The following is a 19,911-nucleotide window of genomic DNA, read 5'->3' on the forward strand; positions in this document are numbered from 1 at the left end:
CAATGTCATCTCCTCATTGGACAGGTCATGAAATCAGCTTGGCCGAATGGAGAGAACTATAGTGAGGAGCTTTAGCAATGTCACTGATGCAATGGAATCTGCTCCCACACTAATTACATGACCCAGTGACACCAAGACTTTCAACAGGGGCTTGATGGAAATGCAGAGAGATGGGGACTAATTTTAACCCGCCAGGATGGGCGGGGGTGGAGGTGGGTGGGGGGTTAAAAATTTAAAAATGGGAAACCCGACTCCAACCCACCTCCAACGTGCCCGTTTCCAGTTTTAACGGAGATTGGTAGGGGTGCAGCAACTAACTTGCTCTCCGGAGGTGGGCCCGACAGATGAAGGTAGGCGAGAACAGCTGGAAGGAACAGGTAAGTGCCTTTGCAGCACTGTTCATGAGCCGGGAGGATCAGGAGTGCTTCCCACCCCTGGCCCGCCAAGCTTACCTGCTTCCCCTCCCCATGATCGGAACCCCGTGATCACCCCCTCCCCCCACGATGTCCAACTCCCCCTCCCCCCCCCCCCCCCCCCCATTGGTGTCTGACCCACGATCTCTCCCTCCCTCCTCTTCCTGGCTGCAGCCTGATGCTGTAGGCCTACTCACTTGACAGCCAGGCAACCTCTCAATCTGGCTGGCTGAGAACGGGAAACAGATTCAGACATTTATATCGGGTCCTTCCATACTTCTGGGTTTCCCAACCGCTAAACCTCTGCCCCCGCCCCCCCCAAACCCCCCGGCTCCGTCCCCGCCTCCCCATAATGGTCGAGGTTTCTGCCATTCATGATGGAAACCGTGCCACTGCAAATCTCACCCTACCTCCTTGTAAATATTCATAATAAATAACTTTTGGTACAGCAGTTAATACATGTAGACTGTAACATTCTTGGACAGGGTTGGTGAGGGTACAGCAGAGAAGATCAACAAGTGTCTGAAAGAACAATTGGGCTTGTAAATAATATGTGGTCTTCCACATTTATTGGTGGGCTTGGTGAACATGTTTGTGGGAAGTGGATAGAATATGGTAGTACTTTCAATGGCTCAGGAGAAGGTTTCTGTGAGCAAGGGCTCATCAACTGCTTCTGCATCTGCTGAATGTTGCTGCAGGAATATGTCCTCCTCCTCTGCAGCCTGGTCAGCTGCATCTGATGCTCATCAGCCTGTTTTTGCTCCTCAAGTGGGATACCTCTATCAATGACAATGCTTTAAAGGATACAAAAAGCAACAATGATGTGGGAGGATTTTGCAGGCTCGTACTGCAGCACATCCTGACTTGCTTAGACACAAAAGACTGTGCTTCAGGATGTCAATGATTTTTTTTTATTATTCGTTCATTGGATGTGGGCGTCACTGGCAAGGCCAGCATTTATTGCCCATCCCTAATTGCCCCTGAGAAGGTGGTGGTGAGCCACCTTCTTGAACCACTGCAGTCCGCGTGGTGAAGGTTCTCCCACAGTGCTGTTAAGTAGGGAGTTCCAGGATTTTGACCCAGCGACGATGAAGGAATGGCGATATATTTCCAAGTCAGGATGGTGTGTGACTTGAAGGAGAATATGCAGGTGGTGTTGTTTCCATGTGCCTGCTGCTCTTGTCCTTCTAGATGGTAGAGGTCGTGGGTTTGGGAGGTGTTGTTGAAGAAGCCTTGGCGAGTTGCTGCAGTGCATCCTGTGGATGGTACACACTGCAGCCACAGTGCGCCGGTGGTGAATGGAGTGAATATTTAGGTTGGTGGATGGGGTGCCAATCAAGCGGGCTGCTTTGTCCTGGATGGTGTTGAGCTTCTTGAGTATTGTTGGAGCTGCACTCATCCAGGCAAGTGGAGAGTATTCCATCACACTCCTGACTTGTGCCTTGTAGATGGTGGAAAGGCTTTGGGGAGTCAGGAAGTGAGTCACTTGCTGCAGAATACCCAGCCTCTGACCTGTTCTTGTAGCCACAGTATTTATGTGGCTGGCCCAGTTAAGTTTCTGGTCAATGGTGACTCCCAGGATGTTGTTGGTGGGAGATTGGGCGATGGTAATGCCGTTGAATGTCAACGGGAGGTGGTTAGACTCTCTCTTGTTGGAGATGGTCATTGCCTGGCACTTGTCTGGTGTGAATGTTACTTGCCACTTATCAGCCCAAGGCTGGATGTTGTCCAGCTTTTGCTGCATGCGGGCATGGACTGTTTCATTATCTGAGGGGTTGCGAATGGAACTGAACACTGTGCAATCATCAGCGAACATCCCCATTTCTGACCTTATGATGGAGGGAAGGTCATTGATGAAGCAGCTGAAGATGGTTGGGCCTAGGACACTGCCCTGAGGAACTCCTGCAGCAATGTCCTGGGACTGAGATGATTGGCCTCCAACAACCGCTACCATCTTCCTTTGTGCTAAGTATGACTCCAGCCACTGGAGAGTTTTCTCCCTGATTCCCATTGACTTCAATTTTACTCGGGCTCCTTGGTGCCACACCTGGTCAAATTCTGCCTAATGTCAAGGGCAGTCACTCTCACCTCACCTCTGGAATTCAGCTCTTTTGTCCATGTTTGGACCAAGGCTGTAATGAGATCTGGAGCCAAATGGTCCTGGTGGAACCCAAACTGAGCATCGGTGAGCAGGTTATTGGTGAGTAAGTGCCACTTGATAGCACTGTCGACAACACCTTCCATCACTTTGCTGATGATTGAGATTAGACTGATGGGGCGGTAATTGGCCGGATTGAATTTGTCCTGCTTTTTGTGGACAGGACATAGCTGGGCAATTTTCCACATTATCTTTATGATGCCTGTTGTGAAGGCAAGGGCATTGTTGTATCTTCTCCGAGAATGTGCTAGCATGACACAAAGAAGTAACCAAGGGAGCAGTGGGTATCTCTGATCACCAAAGTGACATTCCTTTATTTTCATCTGGGTACAGATGACTACTTTATAATAAACACATATAATGCTCCCTCTGCCTGGGTGTCTGGCACTCTCTTTCATTATGTGGCATTAATTATCACACTTCAGCTGTACTTTGATGAACTGATAACCCTTCTTCTTCATATAGGGAGCACTTCTCCCAGAAGAAGCCTGCAGGGCCAAATGAGTCCCATTAATAGCCCCATGTACTCTGTGAAATCTCATTACATGGTAGAATTTGAAGGCCCTAGCCTAGAAATCCCTGGCTTCCATCGGAAACTTCATATAGTCATGCAGGCATGGCATATGCCACTTGCTGGCTGTACCCATGCACTGATTACAGATTGATGTTCAATATTTCACCTGTGCCAGCCTGGAATGACCCCAATGCAAAGTTCAATGCAATGATAACTTTCACTGGTACAGGGAGGGTTGTTCTTGCCATGGATTGGGGCACAAGGTTGTCCACCAGCAGGGGAAAAGCTCCCTTACCACCACCCTCATAAAATGAAGCCTTCAAAGGCACTGATCCTTGGTAAGGTCTAAAATTATTCTGCACGTCCAGTAAACCCTTGGTCACAGTAACATTAATTGGGTGCCCTCCTCGTTTGCTGCTTAACCTCCCTGATATCCAAAAATTCCTCGTTGTCCTCATTCTCCTCAGCCTCATCCTCTCCTATTAGGCATTGTAATTGCCAACCTCTCCTGCGGAATGGATTCAGAATTTCAAGGTGCTCACCTCCAAACAGGAAACTAAAATCTTTAGCAGCAAAATCAGCAAAATGCCTTGGCAGTATTCTCTGGACAATAGCCATACATTTTCCCCAGAACTAAACTGCAGTATCACTACCTGCTAAAACCATGCACTCTTTTTATGGGTAAGCCTTACTTCTAACCTGCGATCAGCAAGAATGCAGGAAAGCTGATTGCAGGTAGGAGTGCCATCTTTATCAGATGTAATCCTGCACTTTAAATATTACAAATGCAATATACAATCCTGGTGTAAAGCCACAAATTATAGTTCAGTCAATTCTCTCACTGAATCGTCTACAGCCTTACAATGGTTCCAGCCCTAGTTTATGTGCATTTCCAAAATTGGTACCTGTTGTCAAAATGTATCTGTGTATTTGTACAAATTTGCTATGCCTGTTAAAGAATTAAAGAAGTATATATCACTTGGTGTATATTGAGAGCAATATATATTAATACACACCACCCTAACTACAGCTCAAAAGAGTCAATAGTTTTCTGCAATATTACAAGTCCATACCATAGCAATGTCTATTTGTATCATAGTATGTAAGCACTATTTTCTTATAGCTCTGCCGTAATTGCTCTCTAGTTCCTAGTTCTCATACTAAGTGTCTCTGTTTTATATATCTGTGGCTTTTGTTCCTTCTGTTGCTGCTCCTCTCTCTCTTGTTCTTCTTCATTCCACAGCTGTTGTTTGCATTTTCTGCACACAGAAGCAAAACCAAAGAGTGTAACCAGTGAGTTCGGCAAAAATATAACCAGCAACATCTTAATTTCTGTTAGTTAAAGTTTTTACATACTTTACATATTATTTGCTTGAAGAGTGCAGAAATAGCAAGAGTATTTGTACAATAGATGATTGACAATTATCATTTTTTAAGTTTATATTTTAAATAGCAAGTTCTTATATCCTCGTAGCTATCTCATTACACAGTCTTTTGCTAATCTCAGCCTTGTTGCTCACTGGATTTTGAGCCGCAAGTATCTGCTTATACATAAATATAAATTATTTATCTACACTTTTTTTGGAAGAGGTTTTGATAAGTAAAAACAGCATCAATTCGCACGTCTTTGAAAACGCAGAAAAGTTTTGCCCTCTGCCCAAATGAACTCATCAATAACAGTCTCCCAAGGCTCCATGATTTCCTTTACAATGCAAATGACAATTGCTAAGGTTATTTAATTTTAGGAATAAGAAACAGGCTTGCTCTGCAGTATAATAATAACATATACATTACTAACAAGTTTCAGGCAGTTTAGCTGTCAGTTGAGAATTGTGGCTCACTTAAAGTAGGAGAAGCCATCTGCTTTAGTCTCAGCAGTCTCAGAAGAGACACCCACTGCGGCATAACAAGGAATATACTGTTCTCAACTCACGCTGACATTTTGCTAAAATTATTGACAGGAGAAACTTTACCCTCTTAAACGTTGAGCCAAACATTTAACATTCTGGCCCTGAAATTCAATGTGGCTGCCACCTATCACCCATTGCATATTCAGCAGGAGACTGGCAGAAATGGTACAAATAACCATTTTCAGCTGTTTACATCATTTCTCCGGAGTTTCCGACAGTTTCCAGCCAAAATGGCAACAGGTGAACATTGGTAGCCCTGCGGAATTTCAGGGCAATCGTTTTTTTCTCATCTATCGATGTCACTGTGATTTTAAAACTTTTAAAATTGATATTTTATCCCATTTAAGTCTGCGCTCCCGTTATCCATCAGCAGGAGGATCAGGTGATCTGATCTGTTGACTTATCCATGGTGTCCAAGGTAATTCTATAATTAGCCAAACAGCAAGTGTGCTTCTTCAAAGCAGAGCTGGTCTTGCCAGTGTTTTGTCTCTCCTTCTCTCTGAAGATGGAGTACTCTCTACCGGGAAGTACCTGCTTGAGCAATCAGTCCAAAAATTGGCAAAATCTCTCTAGTGACAGTTGCTATGTTTGAATGTTAATTGAGGTTGACATTTGAGATGCAACACTTGACAAGTAGTACAGTGCTTAAAAATTAGAGCTACATGGGCTAGACCATGACTTAGCTAACTTTAGTGCATCAATATAAAAATAAACACTGATTAAAAATGAACAACAGCAAAAGAAAAGAGTAAATGGGCATTTTTTCATCCAAATCTATCTCGTGATATATGCCAACAACCAGACTCCCTCCTGCATATTGGTTCAGGACCAAATCTCCCTTCTGGAGCTGGTGGCTGAAGGGAATCTTTCCTAGGGAGCACTGAGCTCATCCAGGGACAGAGCAAAATAACTTCACCATATCTCTCTATTTATTGGGGTAAATGGAAGGGGGAATCAAGGGGTATCACTGGAATTGTGTAAAAATATTTATTTTATCTTTGTACTCCTGATGTTATAATTGTTGTGCTGGATGTCAGCCCATCTTTATATTGTAATAAAAACAGAAAATGCTGGAAGTACACAGTTGGCCCATTAGCAGCTGAAAAAATAAAGCATAAATGTGTATTTAAAGTTGACTGTTTCTTCCTGTAGTTTGTGCTTCAATCTGATCTTATTCATAAAAACATCGAACTACAAATTCTGTGGGGTTTAAATAATAAATAATGAGCCTTTGATGAGGTTTGCTGCTTAAAAGGGCTCATTTCAAACCAATACACAAGGTTTTTTTTTGTAATTACATCAAAAGAAGCCATTAAAATTGTACGAGTAATTTTATGAGCTTGCACTCCCGGTGCAGAGTCTCACCCACTGGGAGCACTTGTCGGAAATTCTGGCATGCACCTGAATTCCCAATACGTGCTCCAGGTGGACAAGGTTCTGTTCCAGGCTTGTAAAATTACCCCTTTCAAGTAACATCTCTTTTAACTTGCCACAGTTCTAGCGCTTGTGGGTTTATTGCTGTACTAAATTTCTGATTATTCTTTGAAAACTAATCAACATGTTGGGGATAATTTTGACTTTGTGCGATAGTGCAAAACAATTGATAGCAAGTCGGCAGCCCGTTTTATATCTCTCCCAAGTTTTATTTTCACCGACTTCAATCGAGAGAGATGTAAAACGGGCTGCCAACTCGCTATCACCCATTTTACACAATTGCACAAAGTTGAAATCTACCTCCGTTGAAACATTCCTGCTCCAGAATGAACTTTCTTCTTACAAAAACAGGATTTAAAGGGACATCATCTTTGTGTAAAAAGTGTATGGCAGACCTTTTTCCATTTCTTATAAACAAAAAAAAAACATAACCCAGTGGCATAAACCTTGCTGAAGCACAGCGTCACATATGAGGGTAATTGTCCCATTTTTGCTGCCAGCTGGGAGCCTTTCCTGCTAGTAGTGCACATTGAAATTTCATGGCAAATCACATGCCTAAATGTCCAATGCACGAGATTCCTCACTGTCAGCACAAAGTCATAAAATTACTCTTCACATGCGAATGACCGCATTGGGGCAAAAATAATGCACAGCTGTTCAGGTTTTTCTTCACACCAAAAAAAAGTGCAGCTTTAAAAAGGGGATTTTTTTTATTTTAATTTTTTAATGGCTTTTGAATCATCGCCATGTAAACAATGAGAGATAATATGTTGCTTGAACTGCTGCACTGTTTATTTGAAAACAAATGAATCCCAATTCACGATGTCTAAAAACGGAAGAAACCATGGCTACAAGAAAGCATGAACGAACTAGGTTTAACCCCCAGATGAGGGAGACATAATAACCAATGAACAACAGTTTCTCAAGTGGTTCGTAAAGAAAATGCATAAATATATTTTCAATGACACCTGCATTAAAGTCATTGGTTATTAATACCTGTCCTAGTTTTCTGGTTTTTAATAGCAGAATGAGCTTAAAATGAACTCTCGCACCCCTTCTACGAACAGTTTTGCTCACTTTTGTGAGCTAGGAATGCTCAGATGCTGCGGGCGTACTGCAGGTCTCAGTTTTACACTGGAAAGATTGATGCAGGGAAATGGCAGTGAGTTATATCACCTCGCCCACACCACTTCTGCTCAGGCAGAGTGGAGTTATGTATACTTTAATGCATGTGGTATTGGAATGCTGGTGATATTTTTAATATCAATTATATATTAAAATTGCTGTATGAGTCACAGCATTTCCCTATTTCAAATTACATTGAAAACTCCTATGTCAATACGTTATAAAAGTATCAACATTTATCTATGGTACCATTTATGCCTGTAAGTGGTGCTATGATAGGAGTTTTTAGTGTTTAATATTATGTAATGTTAGTTGCTGAGACAATAGCTGCCAAATGGTGTGTTGAGATTTAATAGTAAAAAGGCTGCATATAGTGACACCACTATTCCCGGCCAGAATGGAGATGATTGGATAATTCCCCATCAATCACGCCTGGAGACTGCACTGCTGTAAGTGACTAGGATTGATTTTATGCACATAATTTGTATGTAACTATCCTCCACTCATTGCAATTTGCTGGAGAAATAATCAGTTTGTATTATGTAACTATCCTCCATTCATTGCATTTTGTTGACAAAATCATTCTGCTTTTATCGGGAGAAGTTGCTGTAGTTTCAGTCATGAGTTCTGTTTGCTGTATTTTGTAGAAACTCCTTTTAAATAGACACTGTAGACTGTTTGTTGTAGTGGGCTGTTTAAATGGACTCTGTTTACTGAATGGACTTTGTTTGAGTCTTGTCGTAAATCCTGCCCCGCCTCCAACACATTGTGCAACTGTGCACTGTGCACACGCTGACACGGTGCAACTCATTGGCTGACACAGTGGTGTCAATAGACACTCTGTAGTAAAAATGCCATTTTAAACTGCATGCAGTTGCAGGCTCTGGCCACTGAGTGCCACTGTAGAATAACCTACATTTTTGACGCTCCACTGTGGTAGCCAGCAACAACCCGCTGAATGATTGTTGTTCAGGGCACACTTTCTGATAGAAAAGTGCCTTTGCTCGCAGCCCTACTTCTCTCTCAAGCCCATTCCTTGCTCATCCATCCTTCCCCCAATAGCAGCCTATACAACCGCCAAGTCTGGCTGTCCATTGCCATGGTTGCCCTTCCCCCAGGCACCTTGTTCACAATCCCACTTATCCTTATCGGTTAACAATGCCCAACCCCTGGCCCTTTGTCAGCTGCCCTAGTCTCTCAGTGCAACTGCTGGTATACTAGGCCCCTATATCACTGGACCAGGTGACTGAAAACTCCAGGTCTCATACCTCATCTACCCCCACTATTAGTTGAATGTCTTTCCCTCCCAAAAAGATTTTTGCAGCCTGAATGCAAGGATAGGTGTAAACACACAACCCCCCACCTCCCCAAGAAAATGGAAGGTTTAGCTAACTCCCAACTGAAAAGAGGTTTGGGGTCAGTGTGGAGGGAAGTACAATTCATTGCCACCTCTCTTCCCCCACTCAGATGAAAATCCTAGCCACCCTTCCCAGCTGAGGTAATTTTGCTGCCTTTGCTCCTCGAATTTCTGACCTCTTCCTCCTTCCCTTTCTTCTCCCTTCCCTTCCCCTCATCTTCCCTCACTACCTTCTCTAGAAAAGAGAAGGGTGACCTAATAGAGGCCTTTAAAATTATGAAAGGGTTTAACAGGGTAAACATAGAGAAGATGTTTCCACTTGTGTGGGAGTCCAAAACTAGGGACATAAATATAAGATAGTCACTAATAAATCCAATGGGGAATTCAGGAGAAACTTCTTTACCCAGAGAGTGGTTCGAATGTGGAACTTGCTACCACATGGAGTAGTTGAGGCAAATAGCATAGATGCATTTAAGGGGAAGCTAGATAAATACATGAAGGAGAAAGGAATAGAAGGTTATGCAGATAAGATTAGATGAAGTAGGGTGGGTAAAGGCATAGACCAGTTGGGCTGAATGGCCTGTTTCGGTGCTGTAAATTCTATGCAATTCTATGTACCCTCCATCTCCCCCATCCCCCCGCTCTCTTTGCTCCTTTCTGCTCTTCCCACTTCTCTCCCTGGCCCCAACCCCACATCTTTCCCCCTCCCACTCCCATCCTCTTTCTCTGCCCTGTTTCCCTCCTCCTTTCACTCCATCCCTTTCTTCCCCTTCCTGTCTGCATCTTCCTCCTCTTGCCCACCCGCCCTCTGTCTGGGTCCTATTATCCCCCCCCCCCCCCGCCCTCTAACGCTGCTCGACCTGTATACTACACTCATTCTTCACTCCCCGTGTGCAACACTGCGGGAGATCAACTCATTAATATATAAAAGGTGGGCTGTCGTCTTGGCATTTTTACTTTTGATTTGTGTAGGTCTCACACTGCTTCTGATAAATCAAATTAAGCTGAGATCGGTTACCTTAAACTGCAGTTATGCAGTTAGTGTAAAGTGGAAAATGAATGAAATCATTGCAAAACCTATAGTATAGCTGGTCTATAATATCATTAGATTTAACCACGTTACTTTTGCAACAAAAAAAATTGTTTTAATGTATGGAAGATCCGGCATTAATCATACATTTATTTCCTTTATTGCCTGATAAACTGAGGTTGGAGCATGTTGCTTACAAAAAGCCAATGTTGTAGGTTAGCTCCTGCTCAGAGCTACAAGTAGAAAAGACGGCATGCCATTTGCTCCTTTTTAGGGTTTACTGAATAGGAACAAAGCTAATAATATAAACAATCAGCAATAAAATCACTTGATAGTCATTTAAGATGTGCTGGTGTTTATGGAATGCAGGAAAGTTAGACATTAATCCCTCAACAATATGTCAACGACTGGCAAAATTCTGCTGGACTTGCATTAACAACTATTCCTGATGCAAATATATATTTTTTTTATTCGTTCACGGGATGTGGGCGTCGCTGGCAAGGCCGGCATTTATTGCCCATCCCTAATTGCCCTCGAGAAGGTGGTGGTGAGCCGCCTTCTTGAACCGCTGCAGTCCGTGTGGTGACGGTTCTCCCACAGTGCTGTTAGGAAGGGAGTTCCAGGATTTTGACCCAGCGACAATGAAGGAACGGCGATATATTTCCAAGTCGGGATGGTGTGTGACTTGGAGGGGAACGTGCAGGTGGTGTTGTTCCCATGCGCCTGCTGCTCTTGTCCTTCTAGGTGGTAGAGGTCGCGGGTTTGGGAGGTACTGTCGAAGAAGCCTTGGTGAGTTGCTGCAGTGCATCCTGTGGATGGTGCACACTGCAGCCACAGTGCGCCGGTGGTGAAGGGAGTGAATGTTTAGGATGGTGGATGGGGTGCCAATCAAGCGGGCTGCTTTATCTTGGATGGTGTCGAGCTTCTTGAGTGTTGTTGGAGCTGCACTCATCCAGGCAAGTGGAGAGTATTCCATCACACTCCTGACTTGTGCCTTGTAGATGGTGGAAAGGCTTTGGGGAGTCAGGAGGTGAGTCACTCGCCGCAGAATACCCAGCCTCTGACCTGCTCTCGTAGCCACAGTATTTATATGGCTGGTCAAGTTAAGTTTCTGGTCAATGGTGACTCCCAGGATGTTGATGGTGGGGGATTCGGCGATGGTAATGCCGTTGAATGTCAAGGGGAGGTGGTTAGACTCTCTCTTGTTGGAGATGGTCATTGCCTGGCACTTATCTGGCGCGAATGTTACTTGCCACTTATGAGCCCAAGCCTGGATGTTGTCCAGGTCTTGCTGCATGCGGGCTCGGACTGCTTCATTATCTGAGGGGTTGCGAATGGAACTGAACACTGTGCAGTCATCAGCGAACATCCCCATTTCTGACCTTATGATGGAGGGAAGGTCATTGATGAAGCAGCTGAAGATGGTTGGGCCTAGGACACTGCCCTGAGGAACTCCTGCAGCAATGCCCTGGGGCTGAGATGATTCACCTCCAACAACCACTACCATCTTCCTTTGTGCTAGGTATGACTCCAGCCACTGGAGAGTTTTCCCCCTGATTCCCATTGACTTCAATTTTACTAGGGCTCCTTGGTGCCACACTCGGTCAAATGCTGCCTTGATGTCAAGGGCAGTCACTCTCACCTCACCTCTGGAATTCAGCTCTTTTGTCCATGTTTGGACCAAGGCTGTAATGAGGTCTGGAGCTGAGTGGTCCTGGCGGAACCCAAACTGAGCATCGGTGAGCAGGTTATTATATTGTCCACTTGGTTTCACAAGGAATATTCCAATACTCAAAAAAAACCTTCCCTCTTAATATCTACACCTTGATGATGGCTGGTAGCAGGGTATTTGACTGTGGCGGGTATTCGAGCCAAGCCTAATCCCGTTCTCACCTGACATCCACACAGGTGCACTTTCCAGCAGGGCTCACTGGACAGTGATCAAGGGCCCGATTTTAGGAGGGCGGCAGGTTCGCGGCGGGGGGTCGACTGGGCGCATGGGTAACGCGCCCAGTGAATTTGGGGTGCTCCACACGGAATCGCAGGCTAATTGGATCTACTTACCTGAGCTTCTGGGTTTTGCGCTGCTATGCTGCGCAGCGGGCGGACTGCGCATGTGCAGTAAGATCTGTCAGCTGGAGGAGCCCTATTTAAAGGGGCAGTCCTTCATTGACTGATGCTGCAGGAAATAGGAAAAATTACAGCATGGAGCAGCCCAGGGGGAAGGTTGCTCCTAGGTTTAATGATGCCTCACTCCGGGTATCATTGGATGGGGTGAGGAGGAGGGGGAGGACAGAGATCTTCCCCCCGGCGGGCGGGAGGAAGCGGCCTGCCTCTGCCACCAAGAAGGCCTGGCTCGTGGTGGCAGAGGAGGTCACCAGCACCACCAACATATCGCGCACCTGCATACAGTGCAGGAGGCGCTCCAATGACCTAAGTAGGTCAGCCGAAGTGAGTACACTTACTCATTCCCCTACACTCCATCTGCCACATCACCGCCCCCATCCCACATCTCCTTCTGCACTGCCGACACTACTCTATCACATCACTCCTCACACCCACTCAAAGCTCATCCTCATCTTACCTGCACTTACTCACCTCGCCAGTACACATCCCACCACTACCACTCAACCCAATCCTCATACAATCTCATGGCTCTATCTCATACTCACCCTCTCATGCATCTCTTTCACGGTCAGCCTCACTCAACCTGCCACTACCTGTGCTGCAGCCATATGTGCAGTAGGAAGTGTAAGGCAAACGTGTCGTGAGCATGAAGGGGATGCACAAGGGTGTTTGAGGGTTTGTCATGGTGTTTAATTTCTGATCAGCTCACACAACATATATTGTCACCACTACTGCCATGTCTTTGCGAATCTTGTCTGGTTTGTGCAATTGTGCCCTTTCCTGAGGATCACTATGAAGACCCACAACTGATGCCACCCATTGGGCATGATTTTAGCACCCGCGATCGGGTGTGTTCCTGGCGGGGGTGCTCCAAAAATCGGGGATTCCCGGGGCGGGTCGGTAGCCCGGCTCCAACCCGCCCACTTCCGGGTTTCCCACAGATGCGCTGACATGCGCACGCAGCCCCCGCATGTGGGACTCCCGCCGGCAATTAAAGCCAGCGGGGTGCCACTTAAAGTATTTATTTTGGTATTTCAGGTCGTTTACAGACCTGATTAATGAGATATTTTAGGAGGGTTGGGATTTTACAAACAACTGGGAGAAAAACTCCCAGTTGAAATGGGTGTGTTGCAGCCATCAGCCTGTGGCAGCTGCAAAGGTCCATTTGACAGGTTGTGGGGGGAGACCCTCACTCATTGCAGGAGGCCACTCTGTCACTTTGGACAAAGTTTGGCCTCCACCACCCTCCTCCTAACAATAAAATTCACAAACTTGCACACTTACCCCGGTGTCCAGACACATTTAAGTACCTTGCGGACCCCCTGAGATGTACATCATCCGGATGGGGGCTGCCGTAGCTGCAGTCATGACCTCCTCGGAGGGCGAACAGCATCACCAGCCTTGCCGGCCACGCCGTCCACCTCTGACATGTGGAGCTCCACAACACAGTGCTGTGACACATCCACCTGCACAGCAGGAGGGAGGGCAACTGCAGAGAGAGATGCGTCACAGAAGGCACTACCCTCGCCACAGGATCTGGAGACCGAGGCTCAGCTTCCTGGACTTCTCTGAGCAGCAGTGCACACGGAGGCTCAGAGTCACTTGACATGTAGTCGTGGACATCTGCAGCCTCCTTCATGCCGAGCTGCTCCCGGCTGGCCCGAGCATCACCTTCTTACCTGTCGCTGTCAACGTCACCACTGCCCTCAACAACTTCTCCTCCGCATTCTTCCAGGGTGCCACCGGGGACATCGCTGACGTCTCTCAGTCGTCTGCACAAAAGAGCCCTGCAAATACACCTACACCCACTCTGCAGTGACACAATGGGTGGCATCAGATGTGTGTCTTCATTGTGATCCTCAGGAAAGGGCATTATTGCACAAACCAGACAAGATTCGCAAAGACGTGGCAGTATTGGTGCCAATACAATATGTGATGTGAGTTGCTCAGAAATTAAATATAAGTAAAAACCATGACAAACCCTCAAACACCATTGTGCATCCCCTTCATGTTTAAGGCACATTTGCCTTACGCTGCCTACTGCACATATGTGATGCATGCCCTGTGGCTGCAGCACAGGTAGTGGCAGGTTGAGTGAGGCTGACTGTGAAAGAGATGCACAAGAGGGTGAGTATGAGATAGATCCATGAGATTGTGTGAGGATTGGGTTGAGTGTTAGTGGCGGGATGAGTACTGGCGAGGTGAGTAAGTGCAGGTAAGATGAGGATGAGGTTTGAGTGGGTGTAAGGGGTGATGTGACAGAGTCGTGTAGGCAGTGCCGAAGGAGATGTGGGGTGGGGGCAGTGATGTGGCAGACGGAGTGTAGGGGAATGAGTAAGTGTACTCACTTCGTCTGACCTACTGAGGTCATTGGAGCGCCTCCTGCACTGTATGCAGGTGCGCAATATGTTGGTGGTGCAGGTGACCTCCTCTGCCACCTCGAGCCAGGCCTTCTTGGTGGCAGAGGCAGGCCGCTTCCTCCCGCCCACCGGGGGGAAGATCTCTGCCCTCCCCCTCCTCCTCACCCCATCCAATGATACCTGGAGTGAGGCATCATTAAACCTGGGAGCAGCCTTCCCCCTGGGCTGCTCCATGCTGTAATTTTTCCTATTTCTTGCAGCATCGGACTGCCCCTTTAAATAGAGCTCCTCCAGCTGACAGAGCTTACTGCGCATTCGAAGTCCGCCCGCCGCGCAGCTCAGCAGTGGGGAACCCGGAACAAGAGGTAAGTGGATCCAATTAGCCTGCGATTACGTTCGGGGCAGACTGATTTCACCGGGCGCATTACCCACGCGTCCAATCGCCCCCCCGCCGCAAACCCGCCGCCCTGGTAATATCGGGCCCATTGTGTCACTGCAGAGTGGGTGTAGGTGTATTTGCAGGGCTGTTTTGTGCAGACGACTGAGAGACGTCGGCGATGTCCCCGGTGGCACCCTGGAAGGATGCAGAGGAGAAGTTGTTGAGGGCAGTGGTGACTTTGACAATGACAGGTAAGAAGATGGTGCTCGGGCCAGCCAGGAGCAGCTCAGCATGAAGGAGGCTGCAGATGTCCACGACTACATGTCGAGTGACTCTGAGCCTCCGTGTGCACTGCTGCTCAGAGAGGTCCAGAAAGCTGAGCCTCGGTCTGTGGACCCTGTGGCGAGGGTTTTGCCCTCTGTGCCCTCTGCGACGCATCTCTCTCCGCTGTTGCCCTCCCTCCTGCTGTGCAGGTGGATGTGTCACAGCACTGTGTTGTGGGGCTCCACGTGTCAGAGGTGGACGGCGAGGCCGGCGAGGCTGGTGATGCTGTTCGCCCTCTGAGGAGGTCATGACTGTAGCTGCGGCGGCCCCCATCTGGAAGATGTACATCTGAGGGGGTCCGCAAGGTAGGTACATGTGTCTGGACACCGGGGTAAGTGTGCAAGTTGGTGAATTTTATTGTTAGGAGGAGGGTGGTGGAGGCCAAACTTTGTCCAAAGTGACAGAGTGGCCTCCTGCAATGAGTGAGGGTCTCCCCCCCCCACCTGTCAAATGGACCTTTGCAGCTGCCACATGCTGATGGCTGCAACACATCCATTTCAACTGGGAGTGTTTCTCCCAGTGCATGAAACAGTCTCAGTTCATTGCAAAATCCCACCCCACCTAAAATATCAGGTCGATCAGGTCTGTAAACGACCTGAAATACCTTAATGAGTACTTTAAGTGGCACCCCGCCGGCTTTAATTGCCGGCGGGAGTGCCACATGCGGGGGCTGCGCGCGCATGTCAGCACGTCACTGGGGAACCCGGAAGTGGGCGGGTTGGAGCCGGGCTCCGGACCCGCCCCAGGAATCCCGGATTTTCACAGCCCCCCCGCCACGAATGCAACTGCTCGGGGGTGCGAAAATCGAGCCCAAGAGTGAGAACTGTGGCTGATTTTTCCCCTCCCTAGCCCATGCCAACTGCAACCCTGGCTGCTATCAGCTAACCCCGCACAAACTCTGGGTTGAACCTTCGACCTTCCAGTGTCCATGGCTTAGTATCGCAGCAGCTGGAGTATTTGCTCATTAATCCACTCTGGGAACTCAACAACAAAGTCTTTAGGGGGGAATCTTAACCTCGCACGAAGGGCAGGAGAGGGGTAGGTTCAAAAATCTGAAACCTGACCTAACCCGCCTGGAATGCAACCACTTCTGATTTTAATGGAGGTGGATTGACGGGCAGATGACTAGCCTGCTCTTGAGAGGCAGGTCGGTTGTTTCAATGCGATAATTAGATTTTTACATTTAACAGCTGCAGGTCAGGTTTCCCAGGGCTTGGGAAACTTGGCAGCTAAGGGAGGCTAGAACGGTTGGATCCAGCAGGTAAATGGCTTTTCAGCACTGATTGTGGGCCAGTAGAAGCAGGAGTGCTTTCCCCTGGCACCCCAAGCAAACCTGCCGCCATCAGGCTCCCTCCCCGTGATCCAAAGCCCCCCCAACCCGCGCTCTCTTCCTCCAACCCTAGGCAATCTCCCCACTGACCCACAAACTCCCCCCCCCACTCCCGACCACGATCTCGCCCGCCCTCCCTCCTCTCAGCTCCCCGGCTGCGGCCTTCCACACAGGCCTTCCTGCCCGACAACCAGCCAGCCTCTCAATCTGGCTGACTACCGGCTGGGAAACGGAAAAAGCATTTCAAATGAGGTCCTGCCGTTAAATTCAGCAGGACCTCTGCGTTAACTCCATTTTCGGGTTTCCCGGCTCCTACGACCCCCATCACCCTGCTCCCTCCCCACCTCTCTGTAAATATCGGTCCAAATAACTAATCCAGATTACACAACCCTTTTAGTCACGTTGGGTCAAAGACAATTGAACAGTCCAGGGGTTTAATTGATGGTCAGTGTCAATTCTGAAGGACACCCATGAGCATTCAGTAGTTGTCATCATCACTGTTGTTTGGATCTCTCTGTTTTGCTGACTGCTAAGATTGAGGGCAACTAAACAATTCTTCAACTAAAAATGGATATGTTACATTTGAATTCCCTTCATGTCACAAAAAAAATGAAAACCTACAATGTTTAGGAGCTCAATCACTTTTACTTTGTAATCTAACAACATAGCCAATTATACTCAGTCATAAATTAACTTGACAAGTTATATGCTGTGACTGCCACACTTGCCTGAGCTGCTTAAATTGTTCATGGGTTTTTGGGCCCAGTGGAGTACAAACAGAGAGGGAGGGTTGTAGGCCCCAGAAGAAAATTGTTTTCCATACTCATCAACATCACATTTCTGTTGGAGAGAAAGCAATTATAGTTTTATTCACACTAGGACGCCATGATAAAGAGACCTCATAGTGCGAAGCTTATTTCCTTTTCTGTAACAGTTTACATAATTAATCACATAGAGCAACCTACTGTATCCTGATTCCCCCCCTAAAAGCTGTAAATATATGGATTTTGCTGTTTTAGACCAATAAAGTTTCTGTAAGTCATTGAGCACAGTGGGGGCATGTCCAATATTTTCTCATTACTAGAAGTAAAATGACTACATGGAGACATTGTTTTTTCTTTTCAATTTTATAGTTTTCCATATTTTTTTATTAAAGGAGGCTTCTCTAGGGGAACATGTTGCTTGCAAGCTAGAAATTCTTGTATACAAAGGGTAGCTGGTTCTAAATATCATTAGCAGCAGTTATGTTAGTTAGAAACATAGGGGGTTAAATTAGTCTGGATTACTAGTCTAGTAACATAACCACTATGCTACCATAGCCCCCAGACGGAGAGGGCAGTGGGATTCCACTCTGTGGCTGGTTTCCCACGGGTGCAGGGTGCAATCGATTGCACCCATATAGCAATCAGAGCACCTCCACACGAGCCAGGACTGTTCATCAACAGAAAAGGATATCACTCCATCAACACTCAGCTCTTTTTTGACCACCGCAAAAGATTCCTGCACGTGTGCGCCAGATTCCCTGGCAGCTGCCATGGTTCCTTCATCCTCCAGGAATACAACACCCTGCCCCTCTTCCACACACCAAACACCCTTAAGGGCTGGCTCCTCGGGGACAAGGGATACCTCCTGCACACGTGGCTCATGACACCTCTGAGGAACCCCATCAACGAGCAACAGCGTCGATACAACAATAGCCACATCGCTACTAGGTGTACAATTGAGCATGCTATAGGGCTGCTCAAGATGCGATTTAGGTGCCGTGATCGTTCTGGGGGAGCGCTTCAATACGCACCAGACAGAGGGGGATGCACTATAGTCGCAAGGCACGACAGAGAGGGGTGCCGCTTGAGGAGGCCCCATCCACATCTGCCACCCTTATTGGAGAAGGGGCGGAGGAGGAGGAGGAGGAAGAGGACGAGCAACCCATGGGCAGAGCAGCGGCTCACCTGGCTGCTCGTGAGGCCAGGGAGTCACTGATATGTGAACGGTTCTCGTAACATCAGACAGTGTGAAGCGTCCAGTCCTCACATCACTGGATAGAGCAGCGCCCACACCAGCACCACCCCCCCACCCACCCCCCAACCCCTCCCTGGACAAAACGGTCCTGCAACTACACATACACTCACTATAGAGTGATCCAATAGGTGGCATCAAGTGTCGCCGCTCATGGTGAACCTCATGAAAGGGCCCTATTACAGAAGCCAGTCAAGAATGGCCAAGACGTGGCAGTAATGGTGACAATAATATTTAATGTGAGTTTAACAAAAAGCTAATATAAATAAAAAACATGCCCAACCGTCAAACACCCCTGTGCATACCCTTCGTGCTTACAAAACTTTCACCTTTCTCTTCCGACTACTTCTACATAGTGCATCCCCTGTGGCTGCAGCAGAGGTAGTGGCAGGTTGCTCTGACCGATTAGATGCTTTAGGCCGATGCCCTCTGGGTTTCGGTGCCTGTGAGAGCCCGTCCAAAGACTGCCCCACCTGCACCTCTGCAGGGGCAGGCTTGGCCACCTGGAGAGGAGGCAGCATTGTGGGTACTGGTTGAGAGGGGGCAATGGGTGAGACGTAGGAGCGCATTGAGTGGCATCCCCACTTCCATGTCCCCTTTTGCCATCATCCCTCTCCTAGGCCAGGCCCAAACCACTCCTACCACTCTGCTGGGCAACAGTTTGGAGGACATGTGTGAAGCCTTGTAAGGCCAGTGCTGGTGTATCAGTCTGCCTGTTTAAGGCGGCAGAATGTTGTTCACTGTGAGTCCGAACGGCCGTTGTCAGGGCCTGAATGAACTCATTTGTGAGACGTGCTTGAAGCTCAATGGAGCTCCACCTCAGACATTCTCGCACTTATCCATGACAGTATCTCAGAGATGCCCTCACATCCCTGTGACACTATCTCAGAGATGCCCTCACATCCCTGTGACACTATCTCAGAGATGCCTTCACGTCCCTGTGACAGTATCTCAGGGAGTTGTTCACGTCTCTGTGACACTATCTCAGAGATTCCCTCTCGTATCTATGCCACCATTCCACTCATGCAGGAGTTGGACTCCTCCATCCTCTGTGCGATTGTGGAGAGTGTGCGTGGCACCTGTTCCAGTACCTCGCAAATGTGCTGCTGCCCCTCGATCATTCTCCTTTTAAAGGGTGTCCAGCTGAGCAGAGCCTGGAGAGGAGTGTTCCCACCGACGTGGAATCTCCACAGCTGCCCCTGCCACCAGTGTCTGCTCGTGCTCACGTGTGTGTGGTAACTCACCAGGTGTGAACCCAACTAACTGAGGACTGGGACCCACCGAGGTGTGAGTATCTGCACTGGTGGATGGCTCGCTCAGATGTGATGGTGCCCCCTCAGAGGCCGGCAGGTCCTCTGAGGAATCGCCCTCTCCCATCACAGCGGTCGTGAAGGCCCAGGAAGAGAACAGAAGGTTATATTAAGCATCATCACA

Source organism: Heptranchias perlo, chromosome 4 (assembly GCF_035084215.1).
Source record: "Heptranchias perlo isolate sHepPer1 chromosome 4, sHepPer1.hap1, whole genome shotgun sequence".
Classification (NCBI taxonomy): domain Eukaryota; kingdom Metazoa; phylum Chordata; class Chondrichthyes; order Hexanchiformes; family Hexanchidae; genus Heptranchias; species Heptranchias perlo.